General features: G+C 56.0%; 1 protein-coding gene across 1 annotated transcript in view; it reads left to right on the top strand.

Moving 5' to 3' along the window:
- GNG4 (G protein subunit gamma 4) overlaps window positions 1-11,571 on the top strand; it is a 170,080-nt gene extending 158,509 nt beyond the window's left edge. Inside the window, exon 3 of the mRNA XM_084868807.1 lies at window positions 11,560-11,571. The gene's annotated coding sequence lies outside the window, so the exon portion shown is untranslated. The remainder of the gene's footprint in view (window positions 1-11,559) is intronic.
- Window positions 11,572-13,231: the final 1,660 nt, after the last annotated feature.

The following is a 13,231-nucleotide window of genomic DNA, read 5'->3' as shown; positions in this document are numbered from 1 at the left end:
AGGGCACAGGCCCGGGTTGTGGGCTCCATCCCCAGTGTGGGGCGTGCAGGAGGCAGCCGATCCATGATTCTCTCTCATCATGGATGTTTCTCTCTCTCTCTCTCTGAAATCAATAAAAATATATTAAGTATTTTTTAAAAAGAGACCCCCGTCTGGCCATCTCTGAGGCCGGGCGGGAAGGGACGTCGGAAGATTTGTGGTTTCTGCCTCCATGAGCTGAGGGTTCGTGACCGGAGGCCTCTTCCAGAGAATGTGCTAAATAATCTCAAACACATTGAGGAACTTACTCATGTTTTTCAAGAAGGAAAAAAAAACACGCCTTCTTCCTGCTTCTTCCTTCATTCATGGAGAATGTGGTTTCCTGTCATTGATTTGTTTGTTTAAAATATTTTTATTGATTTCAGAGAGGAAAGGGGGGGGGGAGAGAGAGAGAGTGAGAGAGAGAGAGAGAGAGAGAGGTAGAAACATCCATGATGAGAGGGAATCATGGATCGGCTGCCTCCTGCACGCCCCACACTGGGGATGGAGCCCGCCACCCGGGCCTGTGCCCTGACCGGGAATGGAACCGTGACCTCCTGGTTCCTAGGCCGATGCTCAGCCCCTGACCCACGCCGGCCGGGCCCTGCTTTAAATTTAACTCTCGTCTTTCTCTCCCGATCAACCTTCCTGGTTGTCACTCCTACCTTCTCTTTTTGGAATATTGGCCTTGCAGCAGTGGTCGGCAAACTCATCAGTCCACAGAGCCAAATATCAACAGTGCAACAACTGACATTTCTTTGGGGAGCCACATTTTTTAAACGTAAACTCTATAGGTAGGTACGCTGTTATGAACTTAGCGGACTCCTAAGCTGGCCTTTGCTAAACACTCAAGGGCCCAAAGAGCCGCCTGTGGCTCGAGAGCCGCCGTTTGCTGACCCCTGCCCTCCAGGTGCCTACATGGGCCTGTCAGGACAATCCTCATTCTGCTGCCTCCTCCGCGGCCACTGACACCCTTTCTCCCGTCTCTGCTGCGTGGCACACGTTCGCGTTGAGTTTTGTGGGGTTTTCACGGGAGTTTCATGTGCCTGCCATCTGCCCTATCCTCTGGATCATCGGTAAAAACGACCAGCCGAAACCGGTGTGGCTCAGTGGACAGAGCGTTGGCCTGCGGGCTGAAGGGTCCCAGGTTCGATCCCGGCCAAGGGCATGGACCTTGGTGGCGGGCACATCCCCGGAAGGGAGTGTGCAAGAGGCAGCTGATCGATGATTCTCTCTCATCGATGTTTCTGACTCTCTATCCCTCTCCCTTCCTCTCTGGAAAAAATCAATAAAATATATATATATATATATATACATATATATATATATATATATATATATATATATATTTTTTTTTTTTAAATGATCAAAAAAAGGCTCCTCTCTCATCACCCTGTCCCTGTGCCCAGCTGGGCCCCGGGCCGCCCCCCTTTTCTCCCGCCCCTCCCTCACGCACCCACCCCAGTGCCGTGGGCAAGAACGGCTCTGAGACCCACAGCCACCAGATGCCTGGCTGAGATTTAATATCCGTGAGACGCATCGGGTGTCTGGACACCTGGTTGCCATGGAGACGGCAGTGATGAGAACGCACCGGTCTGCGGAGGGAGAGAGAACGGGTCCCCGTGGCACACCGTCAGGCGCACGCACTCGGGTCACCCAGTGCCCGGCGGCGCTCAGTCACTGTCTCACCGGGACCCTCAAGGCCAGCGGCCCCCGGCTCCCGGCCCAGCGGAGTCAGCCTAGACCCGAGGTCGGCAAACTCACAGAGCTGAATATCGAAGTCCAGAGTGCTAACCATTACACCATGGGACCAGAGCCGAATATCAACAGTGCAGCCATTGAACCCTGTTGATCTGCATTCTAGGAAAAGAGTCCTCCAGCAACCATGGACTTGATCTTTTTCTTTCTTTCTTTATTCCCCTTTTTTTTTTTTTTAGTGTATTTTTATTGATGTCAGAGAGGAAGGGAGCGGGAGAGGGAGAGGGAGCGAACCGTCCATGATGAGAGAGGATCGGGGACCGGCTGCCTCCTGTACGCCCCACCCTGGGGATGGAGCCCGCCACCCGGGCCTGCGCCCTGACCGGGGATCGAACCCTGTCCTCCTGGTTCCTAGGTGGACGCCCGCTCAGCCGCAGAGCGAAAAAGCAGGCGAAAGGCTCGGCGAATGGGGAGCCGTGCAGCGTTCCGCGCCCTCCTCACTCCCGAGGCAGGCGGGCCTGGGTTTCCTTTGTCCTGAACCGAAAGGGGAAAAAGGAAAAACACGTGTATAACCACAAGCCCCCCCTGGTCCCCTCTGGCTGGATGGAAAGCCCCTTCCTTTGCCTTCTCTCTCCAGACCCCGTGCCTTTCCTGAAAATGTCAACTCTGTCCGGGGCGGGGGGGACCCCACGTCTCCATGTCTGTGAGTGCAGGGGGTGGGCGGGGGGCTGCTCTTCTGGTCCCCCCTCTTCCCCTCTCCCCTCCCCCCTCCCCTCTGCCCCCTCCCCCGCCTGCTCCCCCAAAGCACGTGAGTCCCGCTTCCTCCCCCCGGTTTTCTGTCCTGTTTTTGCGGAACCCGTTTCCAGGGCCCCCCCGGCCCCGCCGTCGGACACCCCACCCCCACCCCCACCCCGTCGGCGTTATCTCTCTCCCAGGCAGCGGCTCACATCCTGGCCGGCCAGACAATGGCCGTGCGTGCCTTTTCTTTGTTCCCGGGGCAGGATTTCCTTATGGTTTGTTTGGGCTTTTCAAAGCTTTTCGGGCGGGCGGATCCAGAGAAGGTGCCAGGATCTCGCCCCGAAGGATCACGGGCCGAGTGTATGGGCCCCCGTGGATGTCTGGATTGGACGGCCGTGCGGTCCATTTGCCAAAAAAAAAAAAGTGGCTGCAAAAAAAAAAACCAAAAACCGGCCCCCGAGCCAAAACCGGTGTGGCTCAGAGGATAGAGCATTGGCCTGTGGACTGAAGGGTCCGGGTTCGATTCCAGCCAAGGGCATGGACCTTGGTGGCGGGCACGTTCCCAGGTGAGGGTGTGCAGGAGGCAGCTGATGGATGTTTCTCTCTCATCGATGTTTCTAACTCTCTCTCCCTCTCCCTTCCTCTCTGTAAAAATCAATAAAATATATTTAAAAAAATAAAAATAAAAAAAACCGGCCGCTGAGCCTGGGCGCCCGGAGCCTGCTGTGTGGAGAGGATGGGATTTGGGATTTCGGGTCCAGCATCATGTCTGGAACGGGAAGAAGGATGATCCCGTTGCTAAGTACGGCCCTGCGCAGAGCGGGTCAGCGACCCTAGTCATTTACTTGTTTAAATAAAGTCCGTCCCCTTCATTAAAACCCGGCTATACTAACTATTTTTTCTTTTTTTTTCTTAATTATGCAGCTGTGTTTAAACCTTGCATGCCTACACTTTGAACCAAGGCCCGTCTTTGTAGGATGTGTTTAATACAACGCACTGTTATTTTCAGAAACAAACCCAGCCCGGCCGGCGTGGCTCAGGGGCTGAGCATCAGCCTAGGACCTGGGAGGTCACACGGTTCGATTCCCGGTCAGGGCACAGGCCCGGGTGGCAGACTCGATCCCCAGTGTGGGGCGTGCAGGAGGCAGCCGATCCATGGTTCTCTCTCATCGTGGATGCTACTCTCTCTCTCTCTCCCTCTCCCTTCATCTCTAACATCAATAGAAATATATTTTAGCCGGAACCGGTGTGGCTCAGTGGATAGCGCCTCGGCCTGTGGACTGGGGGGGGGGGGGGGGGGGTCCCAGGTTCGATTCCGGTCAAGGGCATGGACCTTGGTTGCGGGCACATCCCCAGTAGAGGGTGTGCAGGAGGCAGCTGATCAATGTTTCTCTCTCATCGATGCTTCTAACTCTCTATCCCTCTCCCTTCCTCTTCCTCTCTGTAAAAAACAAATCAATAAAATATATATATATATATTTTAAAAAGAAATATATTTTATGCCAAAACTGGTTTGGCTCAGTGAAAAGAGCCTGAAAACTGTAGGGTTCCAGGTTCGATTCCGGTCAAGGGCATGTACCTTGGTTGTGGCCACATCCCCGGTGGGGGGTGTGCAGGAGGCAGCTGATGGGTGTTTCTCTCTCATCGATGCTTCTAACTCTCTATCCCTCTCCCTTCCTCTTCAATAAAATACATTTTTTAAAATCAATAATATATATATATATTTTTAAAAGAAATATATTTTAAAACCAGTCAAGGTGGAATGGGGTCATAGAGCACGGTCTCAAGGCCACTGTACAGACGGGAGGCAGAGGGGGACCCACTGGCAGAACCCCTTTCCCTGGCGCCCCTGGGTAAGGCCAGCCGGTGTGTTCGTTATAGGAGGGCCTGGCTCGGCCCCAGCCTCCTTCGGGAATCGGCTCTCGGGGACCCTCTAATTAGAGCACCGAGAAGCCACATCAATAGGAGAGACCCAGCAGGTATGCAGGCTGCACCGGGCGCCGAGGGTGGTCTGCCCGGAAACGGGGCGGGCACGGGAGGGTCCTGTCCCAGCTTGCTTGCACGGGGGCCTGGCTCTGCCACCTGCCTGGGCATCGATGGTCCCAGGCGAGCGTGGACGCCGGGATGGCGGCCTCAGGCTGAGCTTCCGGAGGCCGAGCCCTCCTGCCCTCCCCACGGCCTGGCTCAGGGGTTGAGCAGCGACCTAGGAACCAGGAGGTCAGGGTTCGATTCCCGGGCAGGGCACAGGCCCGGGTGGCAGGCTCAGTCCCCAGTTGGGGCGTGCAGGAGGCAGCTGGTCCATGATTGTCTCTCATCGTGGATGTTCCTATCTCTCCCTGCCTCTCTGAAATCAATTTTAAAATATATGTATTTTGTGCCGAAACTGGTGTGGCTCAGTGGATAGAGCGTCGGCCTGCAGACTGAAGGGTCCCAGGTTCGATTCCGGTCAAGGGCATGGACCTTGGTTGTGGGCACATCTCCAGTACGGGGTGTGCAGGAGGCAGCTGTTGGATGTTTCTCTCTCATCGATGTTTCTAGCTCTCTCTCCCTCTCCCTTCCTCTCTGTAAAAAATCAATAAAAATATATTTTTAAAATATATATATATATATGTATGTATTTTTAAAACCCAGACCGTAAACGCAGCTGGACAGAGCACACAGACATCCAGAGGGTGTCGAAGCCGTAACTGGGTCACCATTCTCACGCAAGAAAAAAACAACAGAACTCTTGGCAAAAGGAAAGGACGTAGGCCCTTGCCGGTGTGGCTCAGTGGATGGAGCGCCGGCCTGGTGACTGAAGAGTCCTGGGTTCGATTCCGGTCAAATGCCCACACCTCAGTCGCAGGCTCCTCCCCTGTCCTGGCGCTGGCTGTGTTTCTCTCACGTCGATGTTTCTCTCTGTCCCTCTCTCTCCCACTCTCTCTAAAAAAATTAATGGAAAAATGCCCTCCGGCGAGGACTGAAAATACATTCTCTTTTAACGTAAAGAAGACGAAGGACTTAGCAGGTGACAGGCCTGGGTCTCTGTAGGGAGCGGCTGGGTCTGGGGAGATGGGGCTGATAAGGTCCCCTATCGAGGCGGCTCGCCCTGCCAGCCGGTCGGAGAAATGACACCATCCCTCCAGGAGGGGCTGCCAACGGACGGGCTGCAGTCAAGGTCAAGTTCGTTGGCGCCGCCCCGCCGAGGGCAGAACCACAGGCTTTCCGGAGGTCATGGCGATGAGTGCACGTGTGTGCGAGGGAGTGCTCACCGCCCGCCGGCCCTCGGAGCGCCGCTCAGCACAGCGGGGCGGTGAGCACAGGAGTGCGTGGCGACCGGACACGGCGGGCCAAACGGGCAGGCCCTGCAGCTCGTCCCAGAAGTCCATGAGGCAGCAGATACCCCCTCGGTCACGGGCGTGTGCGGGGAACCATGGGAAATAGAGCCTCCGCTGCTGCTAAACCTTCCAAGCCCGGCTGGTGTGGCTCAGTGGTGATCGCCGACCTAGGAACCAGGAGGAAACATGCCGGGGTGGCAGGTTCCATCCCCCCCCCCCCACTCAGTGCGGGGCGTGCAGAAGGCAGCTGATCCATGGTTCTCTCTGGTCATTAATGTTTCTCTCTCTCTCTCTCTCTCTCTCTCTCTCTCTATCTCTCTCTCTCCCTCTTCCTTCTTCTCTAAAAATCAATATATATATATATATATATATATATATATATATGTGCAGAACAGGGACCCAGGCAGTGGGTATGGTGGGTAACAGAGTGGCTTTGGGGTCAGGTGGGTCCATCCAGGTGTAGCCAGGTGCTGGCTGTGTGGCTCAGTGGATAGAGAGTCGGCCTGCAGACTCAAGGGTCCCAGGTTTGTACCTTGGTTGCGGGCACATGCCCAGTAGGACATCTCACTGATGTTTCTAGCTCTAGATCAGATAGATTGAGATTGATTTGAATCAGATTGAGAATGATTGGATCATCAAATAGAGAATGATTGGATCACCAGATTGAGAATGTTTGGATCAGATTGATTGGATTAGAATTATTAAATTATAACAGATAGATGGGGTGGAGTTAGGGAGGGGAAGAGAGAGAGAGAGAGAGAGAGAGACAGAGACAGAGACAGAGACAGAGACATCGACCGGTGCCTCCCACGTGCACCCCTAATGGGGCTGGGGATCAAGCCCACAACCCAGGTCCATGCCCTTGACCGGAATCGAACCCAGGACCCTTCAGTCCTTGGGCCGCCGCTCTATCCACTGAATGATTGGATCCTCAGATTGAGAATGATTGGATCATTCCCTGTGCGCTGCCCATGGGACTACCCTTCCGCCTCCTCCCCGTGTCCTCCTGATCCTCCCGCCCAGTGTGAGCCGCTGGCTTACGGGGGGCAGAGCGGAGGTCTGTGGGTGCCCTGCCGCTCCCCTCGCTGCCGGCAGCACCGGGACCCACGCTCCCCTAGGCCTCCGCCCGTCTCTGCCGAACCAGCTCGGTCGGGACAGGTGGCCGGACCCCTGGGCCGTCCGGGTACGAGTGACGTGGCGGCTGGCTGAGTCACAGGGGCTCCGGCAGCGCACACGGAGCAGCGCCCGGCGTGAGAACCGCCCGCCCCGGCCCCGGGCGCAGGGTGACACCTGACTCACACTCGTGGGCGTGAGGGGATGTCCACAGGGGCCCCGCCCCGCCCGGAGGGCCCCGGCCGCCGGCGGAAGGCGTGGCCGGGCCGTGGCGATGGGCTCGTTCCCAGGGCTCAGGCCTCTGGGGCTCTGGACAGCGTTGGGGCCTCTGGTGCCCATCAGGGGGGGGTGGGGGGTGGGCTGCCATCCTCTCTATGGCACACAGATCAGGGCGGCCTGGGCCCCCCAGCTGGGCTCTCAGGTGTCACCCCATCCTGGAGGAACTAGAAGGGGCCTCGAGTTGGTGACTCCCTCCATCCAACGCATCTGAGCGGCTGCCACGCTTCCCTCGGGCCGGGACCCGGCCTCCTTCGTGCCGGGCCTCCCCAGGCCGCCTGGGACGCAGCTCAGGGCCGAGGGGACCCGGACAGCACGCCCACGTGGTTCAAACTGGGCCGTGACCGTGTTGCTCAGTGGTTAGAGCGTCTCCCTAGGAACCAGGAGGTCACGGCTCGATTCCAGGTCGGGGCGCGGGCCCAGGTGGTGGGTTCGATGCCCAGCGTGTCCCCACAGGCACAGCCCGGGGCCCCTCGGCTGCCCGGCTAGGGGGGACAACAGGGTCTGTCCCTCCTGCTCTCCTGCAGGGACAGACCTGGAGGAGCCTGTCCGGCTCAGTCAGGGACACCCCCCTGCGCTCTCCAAAGTGACAGTCAGCCCCGGCCGCGTTGGCTCAGTGGGTAGAGCGTCGGCCTGTGGACTGAAGGGTCCCAGGTTCTATTCCAGCCAGGAGCACAGGCCCGGGTTGCAGGCTCCATCCGCGGAGTGAGGCGTGCAGGAGGCAGCCGGTCCATGATTCTCTCTCATCACGGATGTTTCTCTTTCTCTCTCCTCCCTTCCTCTCTGACATCAATAGAGAATTATATATATATATATATATATATTTTTTTTTTTTTTTAAAGTGACAGTCGGACGACGGATTTGGCGGTCGCTCCCGGGAAGGGGACATTGCCGTGTGCGGTCCAGGCGCGTCCTTTCTCGCCGGGAAGCCGGCGGCCTCGGGGGCTGAGACGGGGAAGTGACTGGTCCGCAGTGAGTCAGCCAGCGGCAGGCGGATCAGGAGAAGCCGGGGCTCTGACTCAGGCGCTGCTCACCGCCCCCGGCCGGACGGGGAGGAGGAGAGGCTGGTCCCTCACCCGCACACCGAGCCGCGGTGTGAGCCAGCCTGCGGGAGGAAACCGCCTCCCAAAGCAGCCGGATCACACACCGCGGTGCAGGCCGGGCGCCCCAGTGCGGGGCCTGCAAGAGGCAGCCCATCCAGGAGTCTCTCTCTCTCTCTCCTTCCTTCCTGAAACCAATCAGAGTGTGTGTGTGTGTGTGTGTGTGTGTGTGTGTAAAAAGGCAGCAGCCCCAACTGATGTGGCTCAGTGGATAGAGCGTCGGCCTGTAGACGGAAGGGTCCCGGGTTTGATTCCAGTCAAGGGCACAGGCCCAGGTTATAGGCTTGATCCCCATGGTGGGGCGTGCAAGAGGCAGCCGATCAACGATTCTCTCTCATCATGGATGTTTCTCTCTCTCTCTCTCCCTCCCTCCTACCCTCCTTCTTTCTTTCTTTCTTTCTTTCTTTCTTTCTTTCTTTCTTTCTTTCTTTCTTTCTTTCTCTTTCTTTCTTTCTTTCTTTCTTTCTTTCTTTCTTTCTTATTTTTTTTAATATACTTTTATTTATTTCAGCAAGGAAGAGAGAGAGAGGGAGAGAGAGAGAGAGAGAGAAAGAGAAACACCCATGCTGAAAGAGAATCATGGATCGGCTGCCTCCTGCACGCCCCACGCGGGGGATGGAGCCCACAACCCAGGCATGCGCCCTTGACCGGGAATCAAACCTGGGACCCTTCAGTCCGCGGGCCGACGCTCTATCCACTGAGCCACACCGGCTAGGGCTCCCTTCCTTTCTGAAATCAATAAACATTATTTAAAACAAACAAACAAACAAAAAAAAAACCTGAGGAGTTCCTCGCAGGATGTGGGGGCGGAGAGGGTGGCGAGCTCGCATGGTGACATGGCTTCGGAAGGCGTACACAGGGCAGGTGCGAAGTGACTTCCTGCTCATACCACGCCTCTGAGCCCAGCTGCTCAGGGGTTCTCGGGGAGAAGGGAAGCGCCCAGGAGGAACTGCAGGAATGGGGGGGGTGCCTGCAGGAGGAAGTGTGAGCTTCCAGCTGCTGCCAGCAGCCAGGCCGCTCCTGAGCCCGGGGCTGCTGAGCTGGCGGAGGCCGGCAGTCTGCCCGGGGAGGGAGGGGGCGGGCCGAGGCCTGGCTGCAGCCCCCGGGGGGGCGGCTGAGGGGCGAGCGGGGGGCAGACGGTGGGCACCCTGGCCTGCCCGGAGGAGCAGCCCGGCTGGGGTCAGGGGGGCGGACAGACGTGGTGGGGAGGAAAGAAACCAGGAATGTCTGCCCCACATCCGCCCGGTTGGTTTTATGGGAAAAGGGTGAGACTCTCTCTCTTGCAGGCGGTGATTACAGGGGGCTGCAGAGGGCGGGAAACCACAGTGGGTTTTTGGTTTTTTTCGGGATCGAAAAAATGCTGTCCTCAAACTAAACAGCCTCCGATTGGGAGATGGGACCTGGTCCCATACCCCCAGGGCCCTGTTCCCCCAGGCCCTGGCCTCCGCCCCTAACAGCCCCCCCCCCCCAGGGGGGACACATCACCTTCTCCACACCCAGGCCCTGAGGGTCCTCTTTTTGCAAAACAGTTGATGCTGCTCCAGGCAGTGCAGTGTGGGCCCGGCTGCAGGGGGGGGGGGGGGGGGGGGCGGGGGACCAGACTTCAGGCAGGTCCGCTGGGAGCTGTGACCTCAGGGTGCTGGGCTGGACTACCCCCTGGGGCTGGCGGTTGCTGTGGGTGTCCCCCCCCCACCCCATCCCCAGCTTTAGTATCTTTAGTAGGGGTGTCGAACTCAATCAGAGAAGGGGCCAAAATCTAAAATCCAGCCTAAATCGCGGGCCGAATGGTTTACTGAACAGTCATAAACTGACAATGTCATAAACTGACAGCGGAGTGCAGTGATGACAGCGCGGTGCGGGCCACATTGCAAGGCCTGGCGGGCTGGATTTGGCCCGCGGGCTGTGTGTTTGACACATGTGCTTTAAAGGAACAAAGGGACCCAGCACGGGTGGCCCAGTGGTTGAGCATCAATCTAGGAACCAGAAGGTCAGGGTTCGATTCCCAGTCAGGGCTCATGCCCAGGTAGCAGATCCCCAGTGTGGGGGGTTGTGCAGGAGGCAGCTGATACATGATTCTCTCTCACTGTGGATGTTTCTCTCTCTCTCTCTCTCTCCCCCTCTCCCTTCCTCTCTGACATCAACAAAAATATATTTAAAAAACGAGAGCAAAAAAAAATAAATAAAGGTCATATATTGTTGAATTTATTATTATTTTTAAATATATTTTATTGACCTTTTACAGAGAGGAAGGGAGAGGGAGAGAGAGTGAGAAACACCCATGAGAGAAAAGCATCGATCAGGTGCCTCCTGTACATGCCCTTGACCGGAATCGAACCTGGGGCCCTTCAGTCCGCAGGCCGACGCTCTATCCACTGAGCCACACCGGTTAGGGGTTGTTGAATTGATAAAACAAATATCAAGCCGCAGGATCAGAACACCTCAGCTGCCATGCTTGCCGATCCTTTCCGGGGAGTGGCATTTTTTCTTCTTTTTTTTTCCTCTTTTTTTTTTTTTTTTTTTTGCCAAATATTTGCCAATGACCGGCTTCCCCGCTCACGTTCACTGCGGGAAAGATGAAGGAGGGCTGAAATGTCCCCGAAAATATTTGCACACGACTCGCCCCAGCACTGGGGTAAACACCCCGTCCTCTCCCCGGGGCCATCTCGAACCCGGGGCAGGCTTGCTGGCTGCAGGGCCGCTCTGTGGGTGGTGGCCAACACGCCCAGGCCTCCCGGGGCCCAGGGGCCAGCGCGTGGATCTGTGGATCTTTCTGGAAGGCCGGCCCAGCAGCAATCCGCTGGTCAGAGGACACTCGGAGGAGGACTCGGAACTGAGTCATAAATCAGGGCCTCCAGCGCTGAAGGTCACGCTGGCCGGTGACTAACTGCTCGCCCTCGCTGCTGCGGGGCGGCCAGGAAATCCTGGAAGGCCGGCCTTGCCTCGATTACATCTGTGACCCGTTAGCCGGTGTGTGTGTGTGTGTGTGTGTGTGTGTGTGAGGGGTCCCCGATAGCAGATGGCCCCTGAGGCAGACTCCTCCTCCTCCTCCTCCTCCTTCTCCTCCTTCTTCTTTGGTTAATCCTCAATGGAGAATATTTTTCCATTGATCCGTTGATTTTTTTTTTTTTTAAAGGGAGGGGGAGAGACAGAGAGAGAAACATCGATGTGAAAGAGACACATGGACTGGTTGCCTCCTGCAAGGGGGGCCAAGGGATACGTGCCCTGGAGCAGCATCGAACCCGGGACCCTTCGGTCTGCAGGCTGACGCTCTATCCACTGGGCCAGGCCCGCCCCTCACCGCCTCCTCTGCCTGAGCCACCGCCATGGCTTGTCCAGAAGGATGACCGGTCTAATTAGCATATTGCCCGTTTATTAGGATAGATAGATATGTATGCATTGGTTTCCTTGGAGGTCCCCGGAGGGAAAACAGAACCCAAACATAAAGGGTCGTAAAAATACCCTTGGGTGGGGATTAAAAAAAAAAAAAAGTTGACATTGCTTACATTTTTTAAATTTTTCATATCCTCACCGAAGGTCATTTTCCCATTGATTTTAGAGAGAGTGGAAGGAAGAGGGAAAGACAGAGAGAAACATCGATGTGACTGGTTGTCTCCTGCACGCACCTCGACCAGGGCCCACAATGGAGGTCCATGCATGCCCTTGACCTGAATCGAACCGGAGACCCTTTCGGCCCACAAGCTATCCACCGAGCCAAACTGGCTAAGTCTAGTTACTTTTTTTTTTTTTTTTTTTTGTAAAAACCTAACGCTATTTAAATATTCTAGAGACATGTACTAGTATTTTTTCTTTATAAACCTGTGGTGAATGACAGGCTTTATGAAGTGTTCTCTAAAATATTCTGAGTAACCACCTCCTGACGTCTCTCAATAAGTAGTTACGGCAATGCTTACTTATATAGAGAATTAACATAGGGAGAAAAAAAATCAAATATTCCTTCCATTATTTTGGAAGTGTCATTGGATGGGGAGAAATCAATGTAAGTGCCCTAACCACAACCCAGGCAGCTCATGCTCTTGACCGGGAATCAAACCCCCAAGACTCTCGGGTCCCCCGGATGGCGCTCTAACCACTGGGCAACACCGGCCAGGGAGCAACCAGGTTCTTATTGGCATGCGTTTTCCGTGATTCAGACTTGTGTGTGTATGTGTGTGTGTGTGTGTGTGTGTGTGTGTCCCTCCCCCCATCCCAAAGCAGGGAAATGGAACAACCGTTTTCTGTCCAAAGACTGGGATCCGCTGCCCCCTTATTTGCTCTGATTGGCCGGTGACCTCTGAACCTTGTTTGTCCTTGTCCATCTGTGCGCTCGGGGTCGGGGCTGTTTTTGCCGTCCGTCCGTCCCGCCCCAGATGCTGTTTTGAGGTCAGTGGCCGGGTCATTGCTCTCAGCGGCTCCGGAGAGTGTGTGCTGGGGGCCAAGGTCCATGCGTCCAGAGTCTAACCCAGGCGCTGGTGCCCTGGGATTCAGGCTCGAAGGCTGCCCTGTGGGTCATTTCCCTTTGGGTGGGCTTATTTCTTTTTTAAATATATTGTTATTGATGTCAGAGAGGAAGGGGGAGGGAGACAGAGAGAGAGAAACATCCATGAGGAGAGAGAATCATGGATCGGCTGCCTCCTGCACGCCCCACACTGGGGATGGAGCCTGCAACCCGGGCCTGTGCCCTTGACCTCCTGGTTCCGAGGTCGACGCTCAGCCACTGAGCCACGCCGGCCCGGCTGAAATATATTTTTTATTGATTTCAGAGAGAAAAAGGGAGAGGAAGAGGAAGAGAGAGAGAGAGAAACATCCGTGATGAGAGAGAATCATGGACCGGCTGCCTCCTGCACGCCCCACACTGGGGATGAGCCCAGCTTCCCGCCCACCTCCCCACTCCTGTCCCCAGCTGTCCCCTTTGGCTGCTGTGCCCCAATCCCTTCTGATCACCTTCACACAACAAAAATCTGCCAGGGAAAA

This window comes from Pipistrellus hanaki (assembly GCF_964339955.1).
Source record: "Pipistrellus hanaki genome assembly, chromosome: 20".
Lineage (NCBI taxonomy): Eukaryota > Metazoa > Chordata > Mammalia > Chiroptera > Vespertilionidae > Pipistrellus > Pipistrellus hanaki.
Note: the sequence above shows the minus strand (reverse complement) of the source record. Positions and strands in the feature narration are given on the sequence as shown.